The 26,273-nt window shown below is 46.5% G+C and overlaps 1 protein-coding gene across 1 annotated transcript in view; it reads left to right on the plus strand.

Moving 5' to 3' along the window:
• SETBP1 (SET binding protein 1) overlaps window positions 1–26,273 on the plus strand; it is a 413,338-nt gene that overhangs the window by 263,799 nt on the left and 123,266 nt on the right. The window lies entirely within an intron of this gene.

The following is a 26,273-nucleotide window of genomic DNA, read 5'->3' on the forward strand; positions in this document are numbered from 1 at the left end:
TAACGGAAAAGCCTAAAACAAGTTAGACGTTGGTGTTTCTCTTGACTAAGTCTGGCCAGGGCTGGAGAAGCAGCTTCGTCCAAGGTGTCACCAAGGACTAAGCTTTCATCTGTGTTTCTGCTCTGCTCCTGAGAGTAAGGCTATCCCATGGTTAGATTCAAAAAGTAAGCTCTGAGTCCTACTATGGCTGCTTTAATAGTTCTAAGGATACAGACGCCTGTTGAGGGCTCACCTGCACAGAAGACGACACCTAGACTAGAAGTAGGTAAGTCTGTAGGATGCATATGACTTGAACCTGTCAGTCATGGGATGCATGGGGGGGTGGGGGAGTGGGGAGGAAAGAGCCTGCAAGCCAGAAACAGATTCTGGAAGGAACTTGAGTGGAAAACAAGACAATCTCCCTGTTCAACACCCAAGGACTGTAAAGTCTCAGCGTCTGCTTCTACCTGTCCAAATCGGAGCCTGGGGAACTTCCTCTGTGTCCTGAGCAACTCAGAACTATGTGTGTTGCTTTTCAAGGAGCTTTCCTCAGACAATCGAGCAGCCCTCATCCACCACAGAGGCTGTGTGAAGGTCATGGTGACGCCATACCACGGCTAACTTAGCCCATTCCATTTTTAGTTACTTGGTTTCATTGGTTTATTTTCTGTTTCCATCCTCCCACCCCTCCCTTCTCAGCCTTTTGTAACGCAGGAGTGAATGCCTTGCAGGGGAACTGAGGCAAATAAGGCAGGGCTCAGGAGGACTTGGCCTTCCCCTGTCTACAATGTTAGCCCTGGGAGCTGGGTAGACCTTCTGCTCAGCATGGATTGGATGGGGCTGCAGAGCCACCTTCATGTCTCTACCACGGCCCCATCTCTATCTGTCAGTATCAGTATTTGTGTGTGGTTCCCTTTGAGTGTTTGTAGATCATTTGAACGATGTCAGCTCAAAGCAAACTACAGTGGCCGGGGTTAGCGGGGCTGGGGCTACACATCACTCCAAAAATGACGCTATGGAAACAATAGCCCAGGTCAGAACTTGCCTAGTGAGTCACAGCTCTGGCCTCCATTAGAGAGTCTGCTCTGAAGGACCCGAGAGTGCCGGAGTGACTGGGGACACCCGTGCCTCATGTTTTGTTTTGCCAATTCAACACGCGAGATTTGAAGCTTGCTTTTCAGTCTAGTTGTGTTTGTTTTCCCCGGGAAGGGTCAAGATCCCAGTTTCTCTATAGGACGGGCAAAGACCGGGAATAAATGAGTAGGATAGACTTGACTCTTTGAAGGAGCCCTGGTTACATATTGGGCTGCTAACCACAACGTCAACAGTTTGAACCAGCCTGTTCAGAGGGAGGAAGTTGAGGTTTGCTACCGCGGAAGATTGACAGCCTTGGACATCCAAAGAGGAAGTTCTGCTCTGTCCTCGATGGCTGTGGGTTTGCTTGCTCTTGAGTGAACATCGCCTCCTAGAATCAAATAGAAGAAGAAGCGTTTCTTCCACAATTCTGTTCAATCCAATGATGGAAAGTGCTAGGAGAGATGAGCCGAGACAGTCGTCAGTCCCTGTTGAGTACGGCAGGCTTGCAGCTGAGCTAAACTTTGAACAGGAAGATCTGGAAGGAGTTAAAATTTCAGTTCCACCCACCCCTTTATGTAGCAGTTGAAGTCGTCCGCTAAGGCAAATAGGACCCAATCCCCAGACCAAGCATGTCATCACTAAGCAGTTTCAGAGCTTCACTAATCCAGGACTGAACACATTTGGAGAAAAGGAGCCCAGCACCTGACTCCTGAAGTGAGCTCAGACCTTTGGACTAGAAGCTTGTTTTAATGTCTTCATAGATTAGAGATGTGCAAAGTGGTCCAGGTAAAGAAATGTATTCTAAAACGCATTAAGCAAAATGACTCACACTGTGGCCAGTGTTGAGGCTGCACAGAGCAAGGTCTTCATGGGGGGCCTCCAGACCAAGGAGGCCACTCTTAGGAACCCAGCTCCCCATATCAGGCCCTGCCCCCTCTGCCTGTAGCCCAGGCACTGCGTAAGGGCGTGGCTTTGGTCCTCGCCACACCCACAGCTGCACAAGGGCGTGGCTTGGGTCCTCTCCACACTCACATTCCCCACCTGCCCCCTGGGACCCAGCCCTGTGTCCCTTGGCCTTTGCCCCACACAGGCAGCCTTGGAAGCGGCCTCTGGCCACTCAGGACACTTTGAAAAGGAACCCTGGCTTTTTAAAAAGTACTAAATGTCTCTTTGTACATGCAAAAAAAAAAGGTCTTCATGGAAATCCATGAAGTAATAGTGCCTATTGAATTCCCAACTTTTGTAAAAGCCCCTAATAGAATGGGTCTTCTCAGGGGACATCATGGGAAACCTTTTGCTACTCTATCTACCACCACCCGCCCCCACCCCCACCCCGCCCAGTGTGTTCCAGCGGTACAACTCTAGCGCCACGCAGATCTCCTGACTTCAGGATAGAGCTCATAGACCAATCCCCAAAGGATGTGTGGGGTTTCATGCGGTGACTCAGGAACCCATTATAAATCTGTGCACCAGTCAAAAGGACATTAGTATCAAGTGGAGGATTCAAGTCATTCAGCTAACCAGTGAATCAATAAGTATACACAGTAAGTATACACAGGGCACTTAATAGGGAGCTGAGCCCTATGTTAAACACCGTGGGAACAGTAGAACAAACATAATCCCAGCCTTCAAGGGGCCGAGACCATTGTTCAGAACAGTGGTTTCTCAGTCTGTGGGTCGAGACCCCTTTGGGGGTTGAACAATCCTTTCACAGGGGTCGCCCAATTCATAACAGTAGCAAAATGACAGTGATGAAGTAGCAACGAAAATAATTTTATGATTGGGGGTCACCATAACATGAGGAACTGTATGAAAGGGTTGCAGCATTAGGAAGGTTGAGAACCACTAGTTTAGAAGGGGGGAAAAAAGATATAAAGACATAAAAATCATGGTAAGTCAGTTGGAGCTCAAATGTGTCGTACTGACTTACTGGCAATCAGATATTAGACACGTGAGATGAGATATAGTTGCACAATGAGAAATCAGAAATCAGGCAGACTCCAAAGCAAAAGAATTAAACTCAACGCCACCTAGGCCATTTGCAGAGACCCTGTAGGACAGGGTAGAACTGCCCCTGTGAGTTCCTGAGACTGTAACTCAATGGCAATAGAAAACCTCATCTTTCTCCATGGGTAAGGCTGGTAGTTTTGAACTCCTGACCTTGTGGTTATAGCAGCTCAACTCATAACCCATTATGCCACCAGGGCAAACTCCAGACATGGGGTTTTCACAAACAGGAGGTAGTTGAAGTAGGGAAAAAAGATGCATAGGAGAAATCCAGAGACCCTTGGTACCATTTCCTGGATGCCCTTGGCAAGTCTTGTACTGATGTCAGGATGGGAGCCCTGGTCGTGTAGAGATTGTGGACCGGACTGCTAACTGAAAGGTCAGTAATTTGAAACCAACAGCAGCTCCTCAGAAAAAAGATGGGGCTTTCTACTCCCCTGGTTACAGCCTCAGTATCCAGATACTCCCTGTGTGATGTGGACCGAGTCTCCTGATTGCCCCTCTTTCCTAATCTGTGAAACGAACATGAGAATAACAAATTTATAGGTCTACCATGACGTCAAAAAACAAGAATTAAAAACCAAGCTCACTGCGAGCGAGTTAATGCCAACTCCTTGCCACCCTGCAGGACAGGGTAGAACTGCCCCTGTGAGTTTCTGAGGCTGTAACCAGGGGAGTAGAAAGCCCCATCCATGGCCCTTCAAATACATTGTATCCTAGCCATGTCCATCGTCCTCCCTGAGACATGTTTGGTGTTACATCAAGTGCTACCGTGTGGGTGACAGCCATTGTTGGAGTGGGGAGTGTGCATGTTATAAACTGACTCTCTGGACAAATAAGGTAGCTCTTCTCCTTCCCCTGATGTTCGGCCTCTGTGTGGCCCCCTTGAAAGTCTCTGTTTTCTAGCTCATTGGAGCTGCTGTGGAAAGGACAAAAGTCCCAGTTAAACAGCAGCATTGTCCTTGCCTAACTGAACTGAAATCCAGCGCGCAGACCTGTAATGTCGCTAAGCTATCATCCCCGAGTGACGTCTCCTTCTCCTCTCAAGCAGAAGGGGCACAACCTCTGTAAGACAAGACAATCGATGACCTGGTACATGCTCTAACTTCAGATGCGGTAGGTTTTTAAATGCTGGGGCAGCAGCAGCCTTAGGAGAGGCATTCCCAAGAGGCCACTGTATCCTCTCAAGTTATGGGTACAGGAGCGTCAGAGACCCTTTTTTGATGTCCCGGATTCCGAGCCCAGAAATTCCACATGTTGAGCTTCAAAGCATCGAATGATCCTCCCTTTGAAAACAGCCACTTGCTTGCCTGCCATGGGCCAGCTGCCGTGTTGGTTAGTTAGCAGCAAGGAACTAAGGTGTCAAGGTGCCTGTTACAGACTTCCAGGATGACAGTACCATGAAGAACTTCATAGAGCCTCTCATCGGATTACCTTGAGGAAGGGTTAAGGAAACACATAAAAATGAAATAAATCACTAAAGGTCGAAGAATATGACTCTCTAGCCCTGGGGAGGGTAGGCACAGAATGTTCAAGGTTATCTGTGTGACATTGACACCCTTTCTTTTGCGCAGTGGGGCTGAGTCTTCAGGAGCAAGTAACGTTTCTGTTTAGCTGGCGAACAAACTGAGGTCAGAAATGAAAGGGTATCCCCAAGGTCACCCAGAGATGAAGCTCTGGGTTCAGGATCAAATTCAGGCTTCCTAGTGCTATTGGGTCTTTCTTAGCATGGCTTTCCCCCAAAATCCCTTGACTATTTATGGTTGAATTCATCCTGAGGAGAATTATCCTACAACCAAGACAAGCATGTGCTGTGATCAAGTTCGTATACTTGGGGGGCAGAATTGGCTAAAATTGACTGGTTTCCACACACACTTGCATGTGAAGCACTTGGCACAAAGTACTAAAGAGTTACCTTGGTGCATTTGACTTTGCCTCCGTCCATGGAAACTATTGAATCTTTGGTCTCCCTTTACTTTAAGAATGCGTCACCACAGGCAGGGTTCTCTAGAGAAACAAAGCCAGGACGCTTATGATTATATATACATAAGAAAAGTGGTTTATACAGCAAGAAGGAATATAACAGATGATTAGTCACAGCAGTACAGAGGGCTCAGTTCAACTCTCTTTTGTGGAAAAGTTAATGTACTAGAAGTCATTCTAGTGGGCTGCCCTGTCCAAGGTCAAAGAAGTAGGCAGCAGACAGCAAGGTGGGTCAGCAACAGTCAGCTAAGCATGGCAGCGTAGCAAAGCAGGCCCCAAGGGACCTCGAATTCAACCCAGGCAGGATGCGTGGAAGCAGAATCCAGCAGCCTCAAGCTCAAGCGATATACACACCAGCAGTGTGATGAAGCAGGTCTCTAAGGAACCTCAAGCTCTAAAGACATGATCCATGGGTTGGCTTGGCCCATAGGTAGTATAGCACACAGGTTGAGGCAGAGAACTAGCTAAAGCATCAGCATGCTGGTATGATCACCAGGGAGTGAGAGAGATGTGATGCTGGCCATCTTCATTTATCTCAGTCACCCTCCAATTAAGCTTTAATCTGATCAAACTGCCCACATGTTCCTATTGGTCTAATTGACACAATAAACCTAACTATCAACTTGGCTGATGAGATACTGAAGCCTTAAACCTGTAACTTCCAGAGCATCCCTAATAGTGCCTGAAGAAGAGCATAATACAGAAGAGGTAGCAGATGGAGGCCCTTTAGAAAATATGTCAGCATGGGGGTGGTTTGAGGCTTAAGGAACAGATTTGTTAGGGTCCATTTGAAGGTGCCCTTTAAATTGCAGGCAGCCCACAACCCAGTCTCCTTTTCTTTTGCCTCCTGCCACATTTTCTGCTTTTCAGGAAATCCCTGCAGCCTGCAATGGCTTTGCCAGTAGATAGACACAAACAGGAAAGCTTCAAGATAGCCCAGCTGTATATGCGGGACCTGGGAGGCAGTGGCCTCTTTTCAACTTGTACTTAGAGGGTGGCTGCCATCTAGTTAATAAATGAGGCCAGCCTGAGGGTTAGGCACCTTGTGCTTCTGGCTTCTCAGGCTCCTGTCATTTTGTCCTTCCCAATGATAAATAGGCTTTGGGGTCAGAGAGTCAAACGTCGCCCATAGCCTAGGGCTTGGTGTAGACAATCAGCTCAGGCCAGCCCTGGAAGAACTGGTCTGGCTCCTGGTGACCCCACATGCCAGAGTAGCACTGTCCCCTAGGGTCATTTAGGCCATCATCTTTATAGACGCAGGGCGCCCAGTGTGTTCTCCCTCAGAGTGGGTGGGTTCAGGATTTCAGCTAGCACCGAGTGCCCACCGCTGTCTAGAGAAAAAACAATGAGCTGATCTGTCTGCAGGCCTTTCCAGGATGAGGTTCCTCCTCCATGTTTCATCAGACAAGGGTTCAGGCTAATTACATGGTGAAGGTTATAAGGTAGAACTGAGAAGACCCTCGGGCAACCTCTATCGCTCTGGCCCTTTTGGCTTTACGGATGGGGAAACTGAGACCCGAGGAACAGTGCAACCTCCAAAAACCGGGTTCCTGATGCTCCCCCTACTGCTTTTCCTATGGTGCCTACCGTGTCCCGAGTTGCTCTTGCATTTCCTGAGCCAGCTTCGCAGGCTTGGCAAGACATGGGCTCATTCAGAAGGAATCTGAAAATAGGCAGCAGACCCTAGGGAGATCTCGACGCCAACTCCACTGATTATTTGGTGAGCAAGAGACTTCCGAAGTCCATTGCTCACATCCCTCGGGGAGGATGGATTCAGGTAGGGCCCCATTTAGTACCTGGCTCTTTGTAGGTTGCCAGAAGGGTCCCCAGAAGGTCCAGCAGCCCCTCATACTAGAGAGAAGTGCAGGGCCGTACATTCACTGATGGGTTAGCTCAGCTCAGGGAACCCCTCACCATGCCTTGCCCCCTGCCTCTTTTCATTTCTTGAGACTGTGAGTTTTTCATTTTACCAAAATGATCTGAACTTTCCAAGGCCTATGCAATCGCTGGGCAAGTTGTTGGAATTCTGCCCGATTTTCTTTCTTTCTCCCCGCCCCCCACTCAGTGCCCAAGCTGTCTGGTTCATACCCTTACGCCAATAACTATCAAACCAGGGGGACAATGAAATGTTAGTTCTAGCTCCACCCAGGAGTACTGCCACCTGGCCCCTTGTAAAGTCAAACGAGATAGAATCCAGTGAATATCGCCGTTCATTTCCCGGTCCAATCATTGGGCTCTGAGAAAGGGAGTGTGGGGTGAAGAGGCAGGGGCAGGGGCAGGGGGCAGTCAGCACCTGAACTAGGACCCCTCACCCCTCACCCTTCAGACATGCCACAGAAAAGCAAAGCCAGGCTCCTTCTTATGACTGGAGAAATGGCCGTTTTTTAGAGCAACGGCAGAAAGCCGGCTCTGGGAGCTGGACAGTTCTTGGCTAACTGGGGAGGCCTGTGGTTCTGCCTTTTGTTCGGCCTTCCTCCCTCCAGCCACCCCCTCCAGGAGGGAGAAGGAAAGGTGAGGATTGGGGTGACTCTTCAGTCCTCAGAAGGCCTAAGGGATTAGAGGATTAGAAAACTCAGATGGCTCCTCCTGGTGAATCCCCACATCTCCTGCTGATTTCACCCAGGGGACTAAGGTCGGGGCATAGAGGTTATGCGTCGGACGGCTCACAGAAAGATGTGCAATTGGAAGCCATCAGCCATGTCAAGGGAGAAAGACAGAGCTTCCTACGGCCATCAAGAGTGACAGTTTCAGAAACTCACAGGGGCAGTGCTCTGCTGCCCTATAGAGCGTGATGAGTGGGCGTCGACTGGAGGGGCAGTGAGTTTTGGGAGTCAGCACTCTTGGCTTCACCCCATGTCCGAAGAGCCCTCCCCCAAGCAATCACAGACAGAATCCATATATGGTAGTGATGGGAGCGCTTTAGGGTTTTCAGAGTGCTGCCCCATCCAGTAGGTCCACATGCCATTTGGGAAGGCAGGCAGTTTCAGGGTGACCAGTTCCCTAGCACAGAAAACACTGTTGAGGCGAGAACAGTTGTGTTCCTTGCCTAGGATCCTAGGGCTGAGTGAAAACTGTAAACCAGATTCCTGGAATAAAAGGCAGAGGATGATGAAGATGGCCCTGAGCCAAGGCATGGTGGTTTCCATCACCTCATATGCATGTGAAAGTGAGACATTGAAGAAGGCAGACCAAGGAAGAATGCATGCATTCCAATTGTGGTGCTGGAGCAGACTATGGGAAGCACCAGGGACTGCTAACAAGGGCAAACCGATCCGCCTTGAAAGTGCAGCCAGTGTGCTCCTTAGAATCAAGAATGATGAGATCTCATCGTCAGCACTTGGGACATGTCAGGAGAGACTGTCCTTGGAGAAGGGCATCATGCTCGGTAAAGCAGAGGGGCGGTGCAAACGAGGAGGGCCCTCGTGGAGGTGGACTGACACCATGGAGGATGCAGCAAGGGGCTCAAGCAGGGGAACACTTGTGAAGACGGTGCAGGACCAGGCAGTGTTGTGTTCTGTTGTGCATGAGGTCACTAGGGATCGGAACCGACAACCACACATGATGAAGATCCTGACCTGGGAAATAGTTGTTGGGGGTGTTGTAGTGAGGACCACACGTGGTGCAGACACTAGTCATAACATAGATGGCTTCACACGTAGCTTCCTGCTGACCCGCAGTGATGAATTGGTATGTGCTTCTGTCTTTCAAAGTCTTATGCTTTGGTACACAATCCGCAAAGTTTGGGAGGAAAAGACCTGAGGCGTATAAGACCGCAGAAGAAAGTTGTTATCTGGATGGTTTGTGCCTGGTGGTTAATGTCCTCTCAATCAGAAAGGGCCAAGGCAAGGAGCTTCCCCTCTCTGGGATGCAATGATCTCATCATAAGCCAAGAAGGGTGATCAAAACCAAGTGCTCTAACCAGAAGTCATAATCAGGTGCTGATGGAAAGACAGGTGCACATTCTGAAAACGATAACCATTAATCAAGTTGAACAGGAGCTTGTGCCCCATTATGGAGGAGTGGTGACACCAAAGAACTCCTGGGAAATGCCTGGCCGATTAGCAAGGATCAGCAACGTGAAGGGGTTTGCAGCCACCCAGCGAGTCAGGGCAGAGGGGGTGGTCCCTGGGCTTCTCCTCTTGTCCCCTGTGGGAGGATGTTCTGATGGAGACAGTGGAGAGAGCAGTGTGAGAGGAGACGAGATTGTGGACCAGGTTCTGGTCCTGACCATCTGCAAAAGTTGAAGTAATCCATTGGGCTTTCTAAGTGTCAGTGTCCTCATCTGTAAAAGGTGAAATGGATCTCCCAGTTCCCTGGCCACTCTAAGACCGCCTTGGCTCATGTACCTGTGCCAGGCCTCCTCACCACTCTGTGCCAACTAGATGTTGGCGTAGTGGATGAATCTGAGATGAATAAATTCAGGTTCCATGAGCTCTGATCTAAGGGAGGCAGATAGAGTTTTCAGGAGTCCCCCCATAGTGCACATAGTGCTACTGGCCCAAAGGCTGGAAGTTCAAGTCCACTCAGAAGCACCTTGGTAGAAAAGAATGGTGACCTACTTCCAAATTGTCAGCCTTTGAAAATGCGCAGTAACACAGTTCTACTCTGACGCACTTTGGGTTAGCACTAGTTGAAGTCCATTAGATAGCAATTGGTAGCTTTTCACCTCACATCTAACATTAGCCACCACCATCCTTCAATCCCGGGTGCCCACAGACAGGTGCCCATATTAATCATTTAAAACCCATAGTGTGTGTCTTGTCCCCTTGATTTGAATATATGTGCACCCCTCCCCAAGGCTTGCCCCAAACAGTGTGTACCTTTCATGCCTATTGTAGGAAGAGCCTTGACCCTATTATTAAGCTGTCATGACAATCACTGACAGGGGCTGTGTTTGTGTGTCTAATGGACAACTTCTAGACCCATGCTAAAGATCTAAGAGGTTCCTGCTCCAGGAAGACACCAGGTACAGCTGAGAAGAGAGAGGCTGAGTCAGTTAGCCAAGACCAATACCATTGAATCCTAGCCAGTTTGCTTCATCAGAACTTGGCAACACCCTGAACCAGGCCTGGGCTGGTTTCTCCTTCAACCCATTGTCACTCTAGTTAACAGCAACCAGAGCTGACAACACGTGTCAGCAATTTGAGCTATAACTGTTTTCTTAAGGGTGTTGGCAGTGACCAAGGGGAAATTGAGCAGTGTTCTCACACCACTATCAGAGAGTGGCCTTTCTGACAGATAGTGACAACAATCACTAATAATGCTGATAATGATAATAGCAATAACTGGCATTCATTTGACACTTAACTGTGTTTTCTGTGATAAAGTTTTATTACCATTACCCCATTTAATTCTTTTTTTTTTAATTAAAAGATCATTTTATTGGGGGCTCTTACAGCTCTTATAATAATCCATACATCAATTGTATCAAGCATATTTGTACATATGTTGTCATCATTATTTTCTGAAATTTTACTTTCTATTGAGTATATCTATTGAGATCCATATTCCTCTTTTTTCCCTCCCACCCTGAGACCCCTTGATAAATTATAAATTATTATTACCTTAATATCTTACACCAACCACTATCTCCCTTCTCCCACGGTTTCCGTTGTTCGTGCCAGGGGGCCGGGTGGCGGTGGCAGTGAATATGTGCCAATGATTGGTATTGGTTCCGTCTTATTATATCTTCCATTTTAGAAGTGGAGACAGTAAGTACTATGTCCCTGATCTCATAAGAGGAAAAGCCAAGATTTGGGTCCTTCTGATGCTTGAGCTGAGCATGCCCTTGGGAGGCCCCACTGTGGAATGAGCACTTAAGATGGTCCCCACTGCGTGCCAAACAGTGATCTAAGTGCTTTATATTGATTGACAAATTCAACTCACCTATCGATCTTGGGAGGCAGGTAGTATACTATTAGTCCCACTTTTCAGGTCAGGGAGCCAGGGCTAGGGGAGGTGAAGTGTTTTTCCCCAAGGTCACTCAGATAGTAAAATTGGAACCCAGCCACGTTTGGAACCCAGACCCTCTAGTGAACCGGTGCTCACCACCACCCCTATGGCCCTGCTGTCTCCCAAAAGATAGGCAATCCGGGTGGGCCAGATGCCATGCTCCTTTCCATAGAAAGCCTCTAGAGTCATTTGGTTGTTGTTAAAAACCACCAGCCACTCCTGTGGAAGAGGAGGGAGGAAGAAGAAGCTTTCTACTCATGTGAAAGAGTTTCGTCTGAGAAACCTTCAGAGGCAGTTCTGCCCTGTCCCACAGGGTCACTCCGAGTTGGAATCGACTCAGTGGCAGTGAGTTTGATTGTCTGGTTTTCACGGCTTTTGAGTCAGTCTGACGTGTGGCAACTGTGTGCCAAGGGAAACTGCCCGGGAGCAGGTTGGAGGCTGGGACGTCTGGGACTCAACGCATTATCACCAGGTCTGCTTTCCAAGGCACCTTTGGATGAGTTTGAACTGCCCCCTCTTCAACTATTCGGTCTATGCTGCACTGTACCACCCAGGGATGCACAGAGCTAGCTTAGGAGTGGGAACGATGCAGGCGTTCCAGAGATAGCCATGCAGGGTTTGGCATGAAGACCCAAACACCCACCACCAAATAGGGACATGTCCCTGCAGCACTAGAGTGGCAGGAGTGTATGTAAGTCTCAGCAGCCCCCCAAGGGCCCATCCTCAGTGCCAGTCTGGCTTCTGCAACGTGGGGCACCTTCTTTCACCTGAGGCTCACGCTAAAAGAATGCCCGCTCTTTGCTGTTCATATGGGATGCTTTCAAAGTGGAGTTTTCAGGTGAATTCCACATCTCCTTGATGTTTTAGACTCAAATTATGATCAAGGGGTATATTAACACTAAGGGAAAAAAACACTGCTTTTCAGTGGAAAAAAAATTATACTAAGGCAACAAGAAGTGCTGGGGAAAGGGGACTTCTTCTGCCTGGTCCCCACCCATCCTTTAACAAGCCAAAGTGGGTGTGAGCATTGGATGATGCCTTCTCTCACTGCTGCAATCCCTTTGGGCTCCCTGCATTGGCGGGACCCTGGAACAAAGCTGAACAAGCTCACCCCCTTCCTGGGGAAACAGATGCCTGAACTTGACCAGCTGGGAACCCAGAGCCCTCTGGGGCTCCCATTCCAAATCATGAACTTGCAGGACAGGAGCCTGGCCTTCTGAGCCATTAAGAAATCCATGGCAAGTCTCCTCTGCAGGCACTTTGGGAAATGTCTCTTGTGGTTGATGAGATGCACTACGCACATACATACCCTGTTCCTGCACCATTCTCCTAGAGCCCTGTGTTTCCAGATCCCTTGCCATTCTGACTCCACCTCTGTAGGTGCTTAAGGTTCTGGTCTCTCTCTTTATCTCTCTTAAATCATTGTATTGTGGGCTTGTACAGCTCTTATCACAATCTATCCATCCATTGTGTCAAGCATATTTGTACGTACTGTATATGCTCGAGTATATACACTATATTCTCATCATCATTTTCAAAACATTTTCTTTCTACTTGAGCCCTTGGTAGCAGCTCCTCTTTTTTTCTCCCTCCTTCTCCCACCCTCCCTCCCTAATGAACCCTTAATAATTTATAAATTATTATTTTTTTCATGTCTTACACTGACTGCTTTCTCTCTTCATCCACTAATCTGTTGTCTGTCCACCTGGGGCTGGGGGTTATATGTCCATCATTGTGATCAGTTCCTTCTTTCTTTCCCCACCTTCCCCTTCCCCTCCTGGTATCATTACTCTCATTACTGGTCCTGAGGGGTTTATCTGTCCTGCATTCCGTGTCGCGAGCTCTTAGTTGTCTGGTACCTTTCTTATAGAAAGGAACTCCAGACGTAAATTCTTCACCCCACTCATTTTGCAACCTCCCCATCTGTATTAGATGGTTACCCAGATCAGCCCCCAACTCATGCCAACCCCACACCCAACAGAAGTAACCGCTGCCCAGTCCATAACCAGTGGTGGACGGAAGAGCTGTGATCCAGAGGGTTTGCAGAGGGTGACACTCAGAACCAGAGTGCCAGGCCTTTCTTCCCACTCCATCTCAGTCTGGATGCTCCACTGAAACCTGTTGAGCACCATCTCAGCACACGGCCTCCACGAATACACGGGGGTGGCTGCACTTGAGGCGCATGGGTCCAGAATCCAACCCAGGTCTCCTGCGTGGAAAGGGAGATGTCTACACCTAAGCCACCCACACTGCGCTCATTATAGCCCACTGACTCACAGAGAAGAAGCGAGCAAGCCCCCACATTCTCCTTTCTGGCAATGGAGTAAAGGAGCAAGGGGGACCATTTCCAGAGCCTAAAACACAGTTCCTTGACTCTTGAGGATCAGGCTTCCGCTGTGGCTTGGTGCCTCCATTGCAGAAAGTGTCCTCGCTGAGCTGGGGACCTGGTCCTGATTCCTACTCTCTTCTCCAGGGAGGGCTGCTTCCAGCCCAGCTGCTGGGAGGAGGTGGAGCCGCGGTGCTTTTAGTGGGATTCTGCTCCAGCAGGTCCTGGGCACCTGCATGGTGCAATCCGGAGGCTGGCAGTTCCTTCTGGAAGGATGCAGGGATGCTTCTGCACTCTCATTAGCCTCCTGGCGCCAGCCCAGGGCCACCTCTGATTCCCGGCCTGACCTCCATGCACCCATTGTTCTCTCTCTCTCTCTCTCTCTCTCAATTTTCTGAAGTTCTACCACCAGCTCTTCTGCTCAGAGACTTTTTATTTCTATTTTCTTAATTGCATGCCACACAATGGGTGACCCAGGTTTTGTTTATCATCTATAAAGAGCGTGTTTCGAACGCCCACTGGGAGATCCTTGAAGCCAGCTAGGGCCTGCATGAAGGAGAGGGTGCCCCGGAGCTCACTCCTTCCAAGGTACTTTGTGTTCACAGGTGCAAGTTAGGGGCAAAAGATGAAGGATGCTTTGTCCCCTGCTCACCAGGACGAGGCGAGGGCAGGCAGACATCACCTGAGCATAGGAAAACCTTTCTAACCGGCCATGCCAAGGCCAGCACTGATGGTCATCCAGTTGATTCCAAGTCCTGGCAACCTGGTACCTGGCAAAGTCACACTGTGCTCCACGGGGCGCTCGATGGCTGCTTCTTTCACAGGTGGCTCGCCAGGCCTTGCCTCCCTGCCAAGAATCATCTCTGGGTGGACTCGAACCACCAGCCTCCTTCTAAGCAGCTGGTCATTAGCCATTTCCGCCCACCCGAGGGCTTCTTTCTAACAGGTGGAACAGGGTCTTTTGTGAAGAAGGGCATTCCCCATGTCTGCGATCTGCCTAGCAGCCCCCAGAGAGGCTATGGAGGAAGACCAGGGCTCTGAAAATTGAGTTAAGTCAGCAATGGAGGGTGACAACAGTCTACAGCTAAGAGCGCCTCTAGGATGAATGACAGAGACCGTCGGCGTAGTTCAAATAGGATGCTCTCCCTGGGAATGTTTCTGTCCAGGATGCTGTTTTTGGTTGGATGCTGCTTTGTTTTGATGGTTTTCTTACAAATGAAATACCCGTTGTGAGGCTAGCACTGGGTTAGACAGTCCCTCATTCATGCTGTTGCAGGCAGGCTCTCTAGGAGTCGAAACCAGCCGTCTTACCTAACCGCCACCACAATAGTTCTGTGTATATACTGCCTCCTGGGGCCCAGAGGAGCCCTGCGGGTGCTGTGGGATAAGAATTGGACAGTGAACCACAAAGTTAGTGATTCACACCCCCAACCACTCCGCAGGAAAATGATAACGCTGTCTGTTCCCTTAAAGACTTAGACTCCAAAACCCTATGTGGGAATTAACTCCATGGTAGTAGTTTGGGTTGGGGATGATAATAGGCCAGCAAAAACATTAGGCACTTTCTGCTCATCACCTCCGAATCTCTCTAACTCCCCTTTGTGGGGAGGAAGCTGAGGTATGAACGACTTGACTTACCCAGTTCACTGTGGATCCAAGGTTTGGACCTGGGCAGGAGGCACCTGCACTACAGCCTCTCAGCTGTTCCTTGGACCTGGGGACTGGTTATAGGAAGGGATCAGGCCCAGGGCTGGGAAAAAAAAGGCTGTAGACCTGTGCATCTTAACGCTCATCCTTCGGTATCACCTGAGAGTTTGTTAAAAATGTAGAAGTCAGCCCTGCCCCAGACCTTGTGGGTCAGAATCTCATGGTAACAAAATTTCCCAAAATTTCAGGATGTCCTGAAATAATCTTTAAACCTTATAGCAAAAAGATTCCCAGCTGTCTTCTTTACACCAAACATAGTTTAGCTTAATTAGGAAAGAATGTCTGCCTTGAGCATTGTGCTCTTCTATGGCCTGTCTAAGGGCATGACGTGTAAGGTGGCAACTAGAAAGGTTAGATGGGAAGTTTAGAAGAAGTGAGAGACTACGGAGGAGCAACTCAGAGAAGGAGGGTGAGCGTGGCTGTGCAATGTGGAGGATGGAATCAGTGTACATGAATTGTGCATTAGAATTCATTGAGTTGGGTATATTGTCAAGAATAAATTACTTTCATATATTCTCTCATGTCTACTCCAAGCCCTCACTTTTAAAAGTACCCCTTCTCGGTTGAGGTCTGGCAGGGGTGACCCATGAACAGAATTTGATGTGATCCTCATGCTCTTACTTCTTCGCCAGACTTCTCTCATCCCCAGATATTTGGGTCAGACTTCATCAAGGCCTGAGTTGTGCCTGCAGGGAAAGAGACTCAGACTAACAAGGAGGGAGGAGTTAAACAGCAGCAGGGGAGGGAGGCAGGGTGACAGTGGCCCTGGGCACTCAGCTCCAAGCCAAGTCCCGTGCCCCCATGGCCTCCCTTCCATCCATGGCCCACTCCTGTGCCTTAGTCCCTCTGGGCTGCTCTCCTTCCTGGAGCGGAACAAAGGGTGACTCCCCTACCAGGAGAGTCTCGCTATGTCCCCTTAGGTGACAGTCCCTCCAGCCATCACCGATGTTATTCATTTTTAAAACAAACTTCCTGATTGAGGTTCTGGCTGCCTCTAAATTGTCTCTACAAGGAGACTGTGTACTAATTAACCCATAGAAACAATCAATGATGTACCTTTTTCAAGTTTCAGGGTGATTAGAATATGAAAATGAAGAGCACAATGGTGCAGATGTTTTAAAATCACAGCAGACAGCAATTAGTGACATGGAAACCAGCTGCTTATCTCTCCAGATAAAGCCTCTTAATAGGGAATTACGCTGGCGGAGCCATTACCCAGATGGATCGCACACAATTTACAGAGGAGGCGGGGCAGTGTTACCTTTGATTTGTGAGCCAGGTTCTTGTCGAGCTTCCTTCATTACCTGGGGAGAAGGTGGATCAGTGGGGACGGAGGCGGGGCTCACCTCTACCTGTTAGCTTAAGTCAAGATTTCCGCCAAGGACAAGGAAAGGAGAGAGCCAGGCCTGAGGCCCTCAGCACCTGCCTCCCTGCTTCAGGCACCATTGTTCTGGGACCCACTTCTTCAGCTGCCTGGTACAAGGAATAAGGGGAACAATGAGGCCTTGCCAGCCACCTTGTTGCTTATGTGCCTGCTTTGTGTTAAATGGATCTTCTCGTATACATTTGTGTGTGTGTGTGTGTGTGTGTGTAAGCGTTTCTTAATTGGAGGTGGGAGGAGTTTGTAGGAAGGAGGCCACATGCGCAGCCTGACATATGACCACTAACAATGTTTACATGCACAGCTCAATGACATGGGCTGCACTCTCACAATGTCACCCTATGCTCACTCTCTTTACTGGGTCGAGACCCCTGTGGGGGTCAAATGACCTTTTCAAAGGGGTCGCCTGATTCATAACAGCAGCACAATTATAGTAATGAAGTAGCAATGAAAATCATTTTATGGTTGGGGGCTCACCACAACAGGAGGAATGGTGTGAAAGGGTCGCGGCATGAGGAAGGGTGAGAACCAAGGCTCCCCCATACTGTTACAGCACCATTAATTTGCGTCTCTGTCCCTTGAAGTTCTTTCTCGTCTGTGCTTTAGGCTTAGTTTGAAAGGTTCAACTCACTCGAGACATTTGTAAGACTAGTTTGTTCAAGGCTAAGCATTGTGCAAGGAGCCAGCCTGTTGTTTTAGTATCACAGTGATTCGTGGGATTCTTAATAAGTGTTTCCTAAAGCGTTGTCACAAGTTTTGTTAACATCGTTGAAGATGTGCATGTACTAAAAAGTACACAGCTTTAGTATCTAAGTGAATGAGTGTTGACCAGTCTATTGGCAATGTAAACCTCACACTCCTAGTAAATCACAAACTATGCACATTGTTTCAGAACCTTCCCCCAGGCCTCCGTCTGTTGCCATCTGGATTCCCCCTCCCTACTCTCTACTGTTCTGATTGCTGTCTAAATCAAGTCATTTGCTCTAGAACTTTATAAAATGGAATTAAGCTGCATGGACTTTTTGAGTCTGGCTTCTTTTGCTCAGCACAATTTTGTGTGTGTGTGTGTGGGGGGGGTGCGTGTGTGTCTGTGGCTTACCCATGCGGTGGCATGTTCCTTTTATTGCTGAGTGTCTGTTCTCCTTTGATTGACACTTGGGCTGTTTCCTGGTGCTTACAAATCGGAATAGAGCTGCTATGAAGTGTTTATAAAAGCCTGTCTGTGGGGTTAGGATTTCATCTCTCTTGTGTACATATATAGGAGAGGAATCACTGGGGCCATAGAGGATGTTTAACTTGAAAAGATATTTCCAAAATACGCCTCAAAAGAATTGTGTCACGTCACACTCTCTCCTGCAATATGTGAGATTTCCATTTGTTCCGCAGTTTTGTCAACTCCTATTATCGTTGTTCTTCTTTATTTTAGCTGTTTTAGTGCGTGTGTAGTGTGTAGTGGGTTATGCATGGGCTGCTAAACATGAGATCAGTAGTTCGAGCTCAACAACTGCTCATGGGAGAAAGCTGAGGCTATCTGCTCCCATAAAGACGTGCCACCTCAGAAACCACGGGCAGTGGTTCTCCTGTGCCCTGTCCGGCAGGGTTGTGCTCACAGGCAGTCACATAAAGCATTTCTTTGTGGTTTCAGCTGGTGTTGCCTTAATGGCGGGTGATGTTTGAGGGCATTCGCATACACTCCAGTGGCCATTTATACTTGTTTGATGTCTCAGAATATTTGGATGAAGACTTTGCTCTTTCAGGTACATTTAATTTAGTCAAGTGTTAACCCATTCTCCTATATTCTTACTGTTTTCTTCTTTTTTTAAAAAAAAAAGTGGCTTTGGTTTATCCAATACTGAGAGAACCACAGAGCCACGGCCCCCACTCTGAGCGACCCTGTGGGGCAAGTCGAGCTGTTCCTCAGAGTTTCCATCACTCTAGTGTTGCTGGAATCAAGCTGACCGATGCATCTTTCCCCTATGGAGTTGCTGGTGGTTTCAAACCATTGACCGTTTGGTTAACAGCTGTAAAAACTGTGCAGGGGTCATACCTAATTTTCTGACTCAGAAGAGGGGCAGGGAGAATCAAACTCAACCTCGGCCCAAACCCGATAGATTCCTGAGGTAGACCTTCTTTTCCAATTCTGACACTCACTGTGCCTCCCAACTCACTTTCTACCTCTCTGCTGGGTTGGATCATCCATTGCCGTGGCCACAGCCAACACACAGACAATAAATACATGGAGGGTTTATTAGAGAAGTTAATAGGTTACAATTCAGGTTCAGAAATACTCAAGACACAGTTCTTCAGCCCAGAGCCCTTCCTTTCAGGTGTGCTACTTCCAGTCCTCACCCTCTTAGCCACAGGCAACCTCGTGGCCTCTTCCCTGCTTGGGCAATGTGCAAAACAAAACTCCAAGTGCACTCCGCTTCACCATCGACCTCAGCTGCGAAGCGCTCAACTCCAGCACCATGGCCAGTAAAACCCCAGCTCCTGTGATTAAGTCCCTGGAGTCAGGCTACATCATTTGCAAGTGGAGATCCTGCCTGAAGGCACAGGATCCCTGGACCTAGAAGGCCACAGTTCTGTCTCACGCGGTGACTCACGGTCCTGCCACTCCTCTGCCCCTCCTCTGGTGGCACTGATCTCCAGCGCTGTGCCTGTACATGCCCGCCTCCAATTGCTCCTCTTCTGATGGTGATGAGAGCCCTGCCTTTTCTGCTTCTACGATGGATCATTTAACCCAACAAGATGGCAAATATCCCAATCCCCAGCTTAAAGTACCCTACCCCTCTTTGGCATACACCTTAAAGTACTATATCTCATTTGCATGGGCCCACCCAGTTGTTTGGTGGGTATTACAAAGTTTATCAATAAGTTACTACATCATCACAGCAACCTAGTAATTCATTTTCATACTACCAGGGCTCCTTAATGACTCAGACAGTCTTTTAAATGATTTGATTTTACATTGCCTATTTGTTTCCTTCTGTTATCTTTTGTTTCATGTATTTGAAGCTATGAGGTGGTTAAAACACATTTAGAATTCGTGCATCTTCTTGATAAATTGACTCATATAGACATGTCTCTATCTTTAATACTCCTAATGTTGAAATTCATTTTCACCTTATAAAATTTAGCCACTCACGCTTATATTTAGAGATTATATCATGTCTTGTTTTTTTCTTCTTCTTCAGGCTTTTAAGCTTTCCACGTATTTATATATGAAGTCTTATTTCCTATCAATAGCTGTGTAGTTTGGTCTTATTCTGTCCATAGTCCGAGCCCTAGTGGTGTATTGGGTTATGTGTTCGTCTAGGAAACCACGCGGTCAGCAGTTCAAATCCACCAGCCACTCAAAAGAAGAAAGATGAAGTGTGTCTGTTCCCATAAAGATTTGTCGCCTCAGAAACCCAAAGAGGCAGATTTTCTTGCTAAGCCTCTATAGCAGTGGGTGGGGTTTGTGACCATCTCCACTCTTATTTTCCTTTGTAATGCTTTTATATTGATGTTGGATTAAGTCTTTTGTTTCCTCCTTTCCATTAATCAAACTTTTTTTTTTCATGGTCCCTGTTTCCCCTCGTTGGCATTTGTTTTATTTTAAGTGGTTTCTCTAGGTATTAGAGTATACATCCTTAAAATATCACAGTCCACATTGGGCTAGCCTTATATTCCTTCATGTGCAACCTTGTAAACATCTACTTTGATACATCTCCAGTTATGTTTTGTTTCATTATCACACATTCATACATTTTACTGCAACAAATGGCATAAAGTTCCAGGATATATTATTAGTTTTGCTTTAAGCACATAGTTGTCTTTTAAAGATATAAGAATAAAAATAAAATGATTAAAAAAAAAAGATCCTCACACAAAAAATAATGTTTTACATATGCCCACATATTTACCATTCCCATCACTCTTCATTCATTTATGTAGATGGAAGTATTCATCTGGGATCATTTATCTTTAGCCTAAAGGACTTCTTTTCTTTTTTTGGTGACTTGCCTTGGCTGCTGATGACTTCCCACCGTTTTTTGTTTATTTGAAAAGATCTCCGTTTTGCCTTCCTATTTTAAGTACAATTTCCACTAGATATAGAAATTTAAATTTCAGTAGTTTAAACTTGTTTTCTTATCGGCTTCAGGTTTCCATATGATTGATGAGAAGTTGCATGTTTTCTTGGTCGCTGTGCCCTGTAAATCGTGTCTTATTTCTCTGGCTGCCTTTACCATGTCCTGTTCCTCTTCAGTCTTCATCAGTGATTTGCAGGTGTGCCTTTTCCTGTGTGTTCAGTGTGCTTGAGACGCCCTGAACTTCTTAGATAGATGGATTCTACACACTGCTCTCCTCTACTTACTGGACTTCTTTTCTGCAAAGTCCAATAAGCTATTAAAGTCCACTAGGTAGATTTGTTTTCATTTGCATGTGTATGTTTTGGTATTGTTTGCATATCTATGTTGGGATTTCCCATATGGTCATCAAATATGTCTATCTTTTCCTTTACATACTTGATACACTTGTATACATAAATATATTTTCCTTTAAATACTTAAATATATTTGCTGTAAGTCTTGGAATCTGTGTATATTCTTCCAGTTATGGATCACATTTATTGGCATCTTCATTTGTCTAGTACTTTTTCACTGTGTCTTGGATATTATAGGTGATATATATAGTGTATTTCTCCCCCGGAGCAGCTGGTGAGTTGGCGCTGTGGGCCTTGGGATGCTGCCTGCCTTCATGAAGATTCCAACTGTAGGAAACCCACAGGAGCAGTTCTGCTCTGTCGCTGTAAGCTCGCTGAGTCGGGCTTGACTCGATGTCAGTGAGTTTGGTTTCATAGTATAGAGTCTGAATTTGATGTCTGATCAAGGGTGTTGACTTTTGTTCTGGTAAGCAGATGATTTACTGGTGGATCGTCTTCCTATTCTATTAAGAATTCATGCTACTTTGGTAGGGAGAGAGTAGGGTTGCTTTTATTTTAAGACTAGAGTAACCCTACCCTTAAGGAGTCTGCTTCCTGGGATCTCATCTAGGTGCTGGAGACATGCATTAAAGCCCCATCATTCTGGCTGGCGTGAACTCCAATACTGCCCAGCACTCTGTGACACTGGGACTCCTTATCCAACGTATCCCCCTGCTAACTGATCTCTGCTAGTTCACTTTTGCCCTGTACATGTGCAGCTTAAATATTAGCCAAAGACTTAAGGGGATCCCTATAAAGGCTTCTAGAGTCTTTCTGTCTTTCAGGCACCCTGCCCCTCAAATTCTATTCCCCTCAGGATGCCCAAACTCTTATGTCTGTTTCTCTTATCTACTGAGATGATAGTCCTCCTAAGCACCTGGCTTAGAAAGCCCTCCTTGGCAGGAAACTAGGAATCCTATAGTGTCCCGAGAATTTCCCTTCCCTTTAGAACAGTGGTTCTCAACCTGTGAGTCATGACCCCTTTAAGGGTTGAAAGACCCTTTCACAGGGGTTGCCCGATTCATAACAGTAGCAAAAGTACAGTTATGAAGTAGCAACCAAAAAATGTTATGGTTGGGGAGTCTTCACAACATGAGGAACTGGATTTGGGTCATGGCATTGGGAAGGTTGAGAAGCACCGCTCAAGAACCACAGTTCTATGTTATCTATCATCTGAATGCCTGAGCACGATTGCGTCATAGATTTCGTTCATCTTATTAAAAACATTTTCCTTGGAGACGTTAACTAATAATAAAAAAATCATTGACCACTCTTAATTATGTGAGTTAGTGTATACCAGAAGAAGCATAAGATAAGAGGCTCTGTCTTTGTATGAACTATTATCACCGCCAGCACAAAAAGGGGTCCCATGCACAGCCCCCTGAATGTTTTCAAATGTTTACAGGTGACTTCTCGAGGAAATCTATATGACAGGCAAAGAGGACAGGTTCACTTTGGGTGTTCATTTGGAAATGTCCTGCCCTTCTAGAATCTGGATAGCTTCGCTGCGTCCAATAGAATTAGATGACCTGAAAACGGTGGGTCAGTGGGGTTACTTAACAACATCCTTCTATATTTCTCATTAGCAAATGAAGGGTTGAACTGTGCTGAAGAGAGATGCTTTGGTAGAAAAAGATGATGGAAGCTAGCACGTGCATGGCTCTTATTCAGGCATGCACATGGTAATGTCATTTAAGAGACAGATGCCACCCTCTTTTTCTGCACCTTTTAAAAGAAATCCCATGCAGGGAGCATGGTGGTGTCGTGGTTACCAGTTGGGCTGCTAATCACAAGGTATAGCAGTTTAAAATCACCAGCCACTCCTCTGGAGAAAAGCGAGGCTTTTTACTTCCATGAAGAATTACAATCTCTGAAACTCACAGGGGCAGTTCTACCCTGCCCTATAGGATCACTGTGAGTCTACATTGATTCAATGGCAGTGAGTTTTGAATGAGTGCAGAAACACAATACATAAAATAGAATAAAACTTGGCTGCTCTGTTGAGTTGGGGTCTGGGGTTTAAAAAGATGGCCTAGAGTTCCTCTCTTGAACCGTCTAGTGCCTACAGTTCAGAGAAGGTCTTTGAAAATCTGAGGACCCTGAGAAACATGTCTGAAAACCGCTGAGCTGGAACATCTTCTGATGATATCAGAGCCTCTCTAGTCTCTAACCCAGACCTCTGTCTTTGCTCTAATCCAGTGTTTCTCAACACTGTCTGCTTATTGGAGTCACCTGAGAGCTTTGGAAAACAACTAACTACTGTCTCAGATCCCACCTAAACGCAGATATAATTGCCATAGGGAGTCATATCCCAGGCCTGGTATTCTTTACAAAGCTGCTTGCATGATTCTAATATGCAGCTAGAGGTGAGAAGCTTTCATCTAATCAGACAGTTTGTGGTTGCATTCTTTGTCTCCCACATTCAGCTCTTTCTCGGATCTGAACACTTGACTCTCACCCCAGAAATGGAATACCAGGAGTCCCCCAAGCTCTGGGCATGGCCTGGATGATCTAGAAAGCAAATAGAAATCCCAGGGAGGCAAGGCATGGCCACCCACATACCTGGTCCTTTCTGATGAGAGAACAATGCCCTTGTTCACCAAGACCATTGGCTCTGACAGCCGCCTGTCCTTACAGGAGCTTTGGGATAGCTACCCAGAGGACAGGGAGGCTTTTAGGCCAGGTTAGAATTTCTTACTGTGGAAATGACACAGAGTTCAGAGAGCAAAGGAGAGATGTTCAGTGTTGCCAGATTGCATATGCTGGCGTGATGTACTCTGCACATCTGCCACCAAAAAGTGATGCGGATGTCATGGCCACCACAGAAAAGTCCCACCCCAGAGGGATTGTGGCCTTAACGTTTTAGATTAATGGGCTTATTTATTTATTTAATCATTTTATTGGGGGCTCGTACAACGCTTATCACAATCCATACATCCATCCATGATGTCAAGCACGTTTGTACTGTGTTGCCATCATTTTCAAAACGTTTCCTTTCTACTTGAGCCCTTAGTATCAGCTCCTCATTTTTCCCCTCCCTCTCCTTCCCTTCTTCCCTCATGAACCCTGATAATTTATAATTTTTTTTTCATGTCTTACACTGACCAATGTCTACATTCACCCACTTTTCTGTTGTCTTCCCCCCACAGAGGGGGTTATATGTGGATCATTATGATCAGTCCCCCGGCCCTTCCTCTTCCCCTCCTGGCATCACAGCTCTCATTATTAGTCCAGAGGGGTTTATCTGTTCTGGATTCCCTGTGTTTCCAGCTCCTATCTGTACCAGTGTACATGCTCTGGTCTAGCCGGATTTGTAAGATAGAACTGGGGTCATGACAGTGGGGGTGGGGTGTGTGTGGGATGCATTAAAGAACTAGAGGAAAGTTGTGTGTTTCGTTGGTGCTATACTGCACCCTGACTGGCTCATCTCTTCCTTGTGACTCCTCTGTAAGGGGATGTCCATTTGTCTACAGATGGGCTTTGTGTCTCTACTTCACACTCCCCCTCATTCACATTGATATGATTTTTTTGTTCTGAGTCTTTGATGTCTGATACCTGATCCCATTGACACCTAAAGGCCACACAGCCTGCTGTGCTTCTTCTATGTGAATTTTGTTGCTTCTCAGCTAAGACCTCAGATGCTATATCTTTTGATAGCTAGGCACGATGGGCTCTCTTCACATTTGCTTGTGCACCCATTTTGTCTTCAGCTATTGTGTTAGGTAGGTAAGTATCACAGAATTCCAGGTTATTAGAACAAAATGTTCTTGCATTGAAGGAGTACTTGAATAGAGGCCCAATGTCTGTGTGCTACCTTAATACTTAACATATAAATATATGCACATAGATCTATTTCCCTATAGTTACAGTGAACCCTCGCCACTTCACGCTTCGACTTCCGCGGCTTCACTCTATCGCAGTTTTTGCGTAACCGCGCATGCTCTGCCATTACTGCCACTGATTGGCTCATACTGTACACCCTTGATGCCATAAATAATATAATAAATAATAAATGATAATTGTAACGTCCAAAATGTTTTACTGTATTTTCCCTTTTTCGTTTAATAAATTGGGTAATACAAGTGTAATGGTGACTAAAGGGTGTTTTTTCATGTCCTCTATGCTCTAACTACGAAAATATTTGATTTACAAATAAGGACTCCTATTTCACGGAATTTCATTTATCACGGTAGGGTCTAGAACCGATTAACCGCGATAAACGAGGGTTCACTGTATATATAAATATATTTACATACGTATGTGCCTGTATTTAGACTTCTGTAAATGCCCTTTGGCTCCTAGTTCTTCTATTTCCTTTTACTTTCCTCTTGTCCCACTATCATTCTCAGCCTTCATTTGGGTTTTAGTAATTCACCTTGGCTACATTGCCCTTGCTCAATCCCCACCAAGGATCCCATGTCCTCCTCACCATCTGTTTTAGCTCACTTGTTTTTCCCTTGTCCCTGGATTGGTTGACACCCAGCTTCCTTTCCCTCACATCCCCCTCCTGTGCCCCTTGGAATGATCAGACCCATTGTTTTCGCCTCTGCATTGTTTATCCCACCTATCTTATTGTCTTATTGAGATAGACATGCAGAGACAATAATGAGCAAAAAAATAAAGACAGATTGAAACAAAGCAACAAAAGAAAACAATACAACAACAACAACAAACCAAGCAATGGCAAAAAAAGAAAAGCCTACACATAGTCCCAGGTCTGTTTCTTGACCTTTAGGAGTGTTTTCCAGTCTAGTCTAGTGGGTTTTAAAACTGTGATGTAAAAAGCCCTGCTGGCACTGTGGATCAGTGCTTGCCTGCTCACCCAAAGGTTGGTTTTTCAAACTCATTCAGAGGCTTTATTGGAAAATCCTTTAGATCTACACTTGTAAAGAACACAAAGAAAACCCTATCAGTGAAAGAAATGTTTTGAAAATGATGATGGCAACATGTGTACAAATGTGTTTCATACAATTGATGTATAGATTGTTATAAGGGCTGTAAAAGCCCTCAATGAAATTATTTATATAAATAATAATAATAATTAAAAAGGAAACCCTCTCAGTGAACAACAGGAAACCCTACACCAAATAGAACTCCAGAAGCTATGTGATAAGATAGCAGAAATAGAAAACACAGTAAAAGAACAGAGTAATTGAATCAAAGAAGAGGCAATCTGAATTAGTGAGGCAATTCTTTGAATCAACCGGCAAGAGAATCAACAGGAAAAGCTAAGGAATCTGAAGAAAGCCTATGCATGATGGGGGACACCATTGAGAGGCACAGCCTCTATCTCTTTGGGATTCTGGAGCAAAACCCTCTAGGGCAGTTCTGTCCTGTCACATGGGGTTACATATAATCTACTTAAGAATTTTGTGGTTAGCAAAGTAAAATGGTTA

This window comes from Echinops telfairi, unplaced genomic scaffold, assembly GCF_000313985.2.
Source record: "Echinops telfairi isolate 266 unplaced genomic scaffold, ASM31398v2 ScPeMD7_7400;HRSCAF=8409, whole genome shotgun sequence".
NCBI lineage: Eukaryota > Metazoa > Chordata > Mammalia > Afrosoricida > Tenrecidae > Echinops > Echinops telfairi.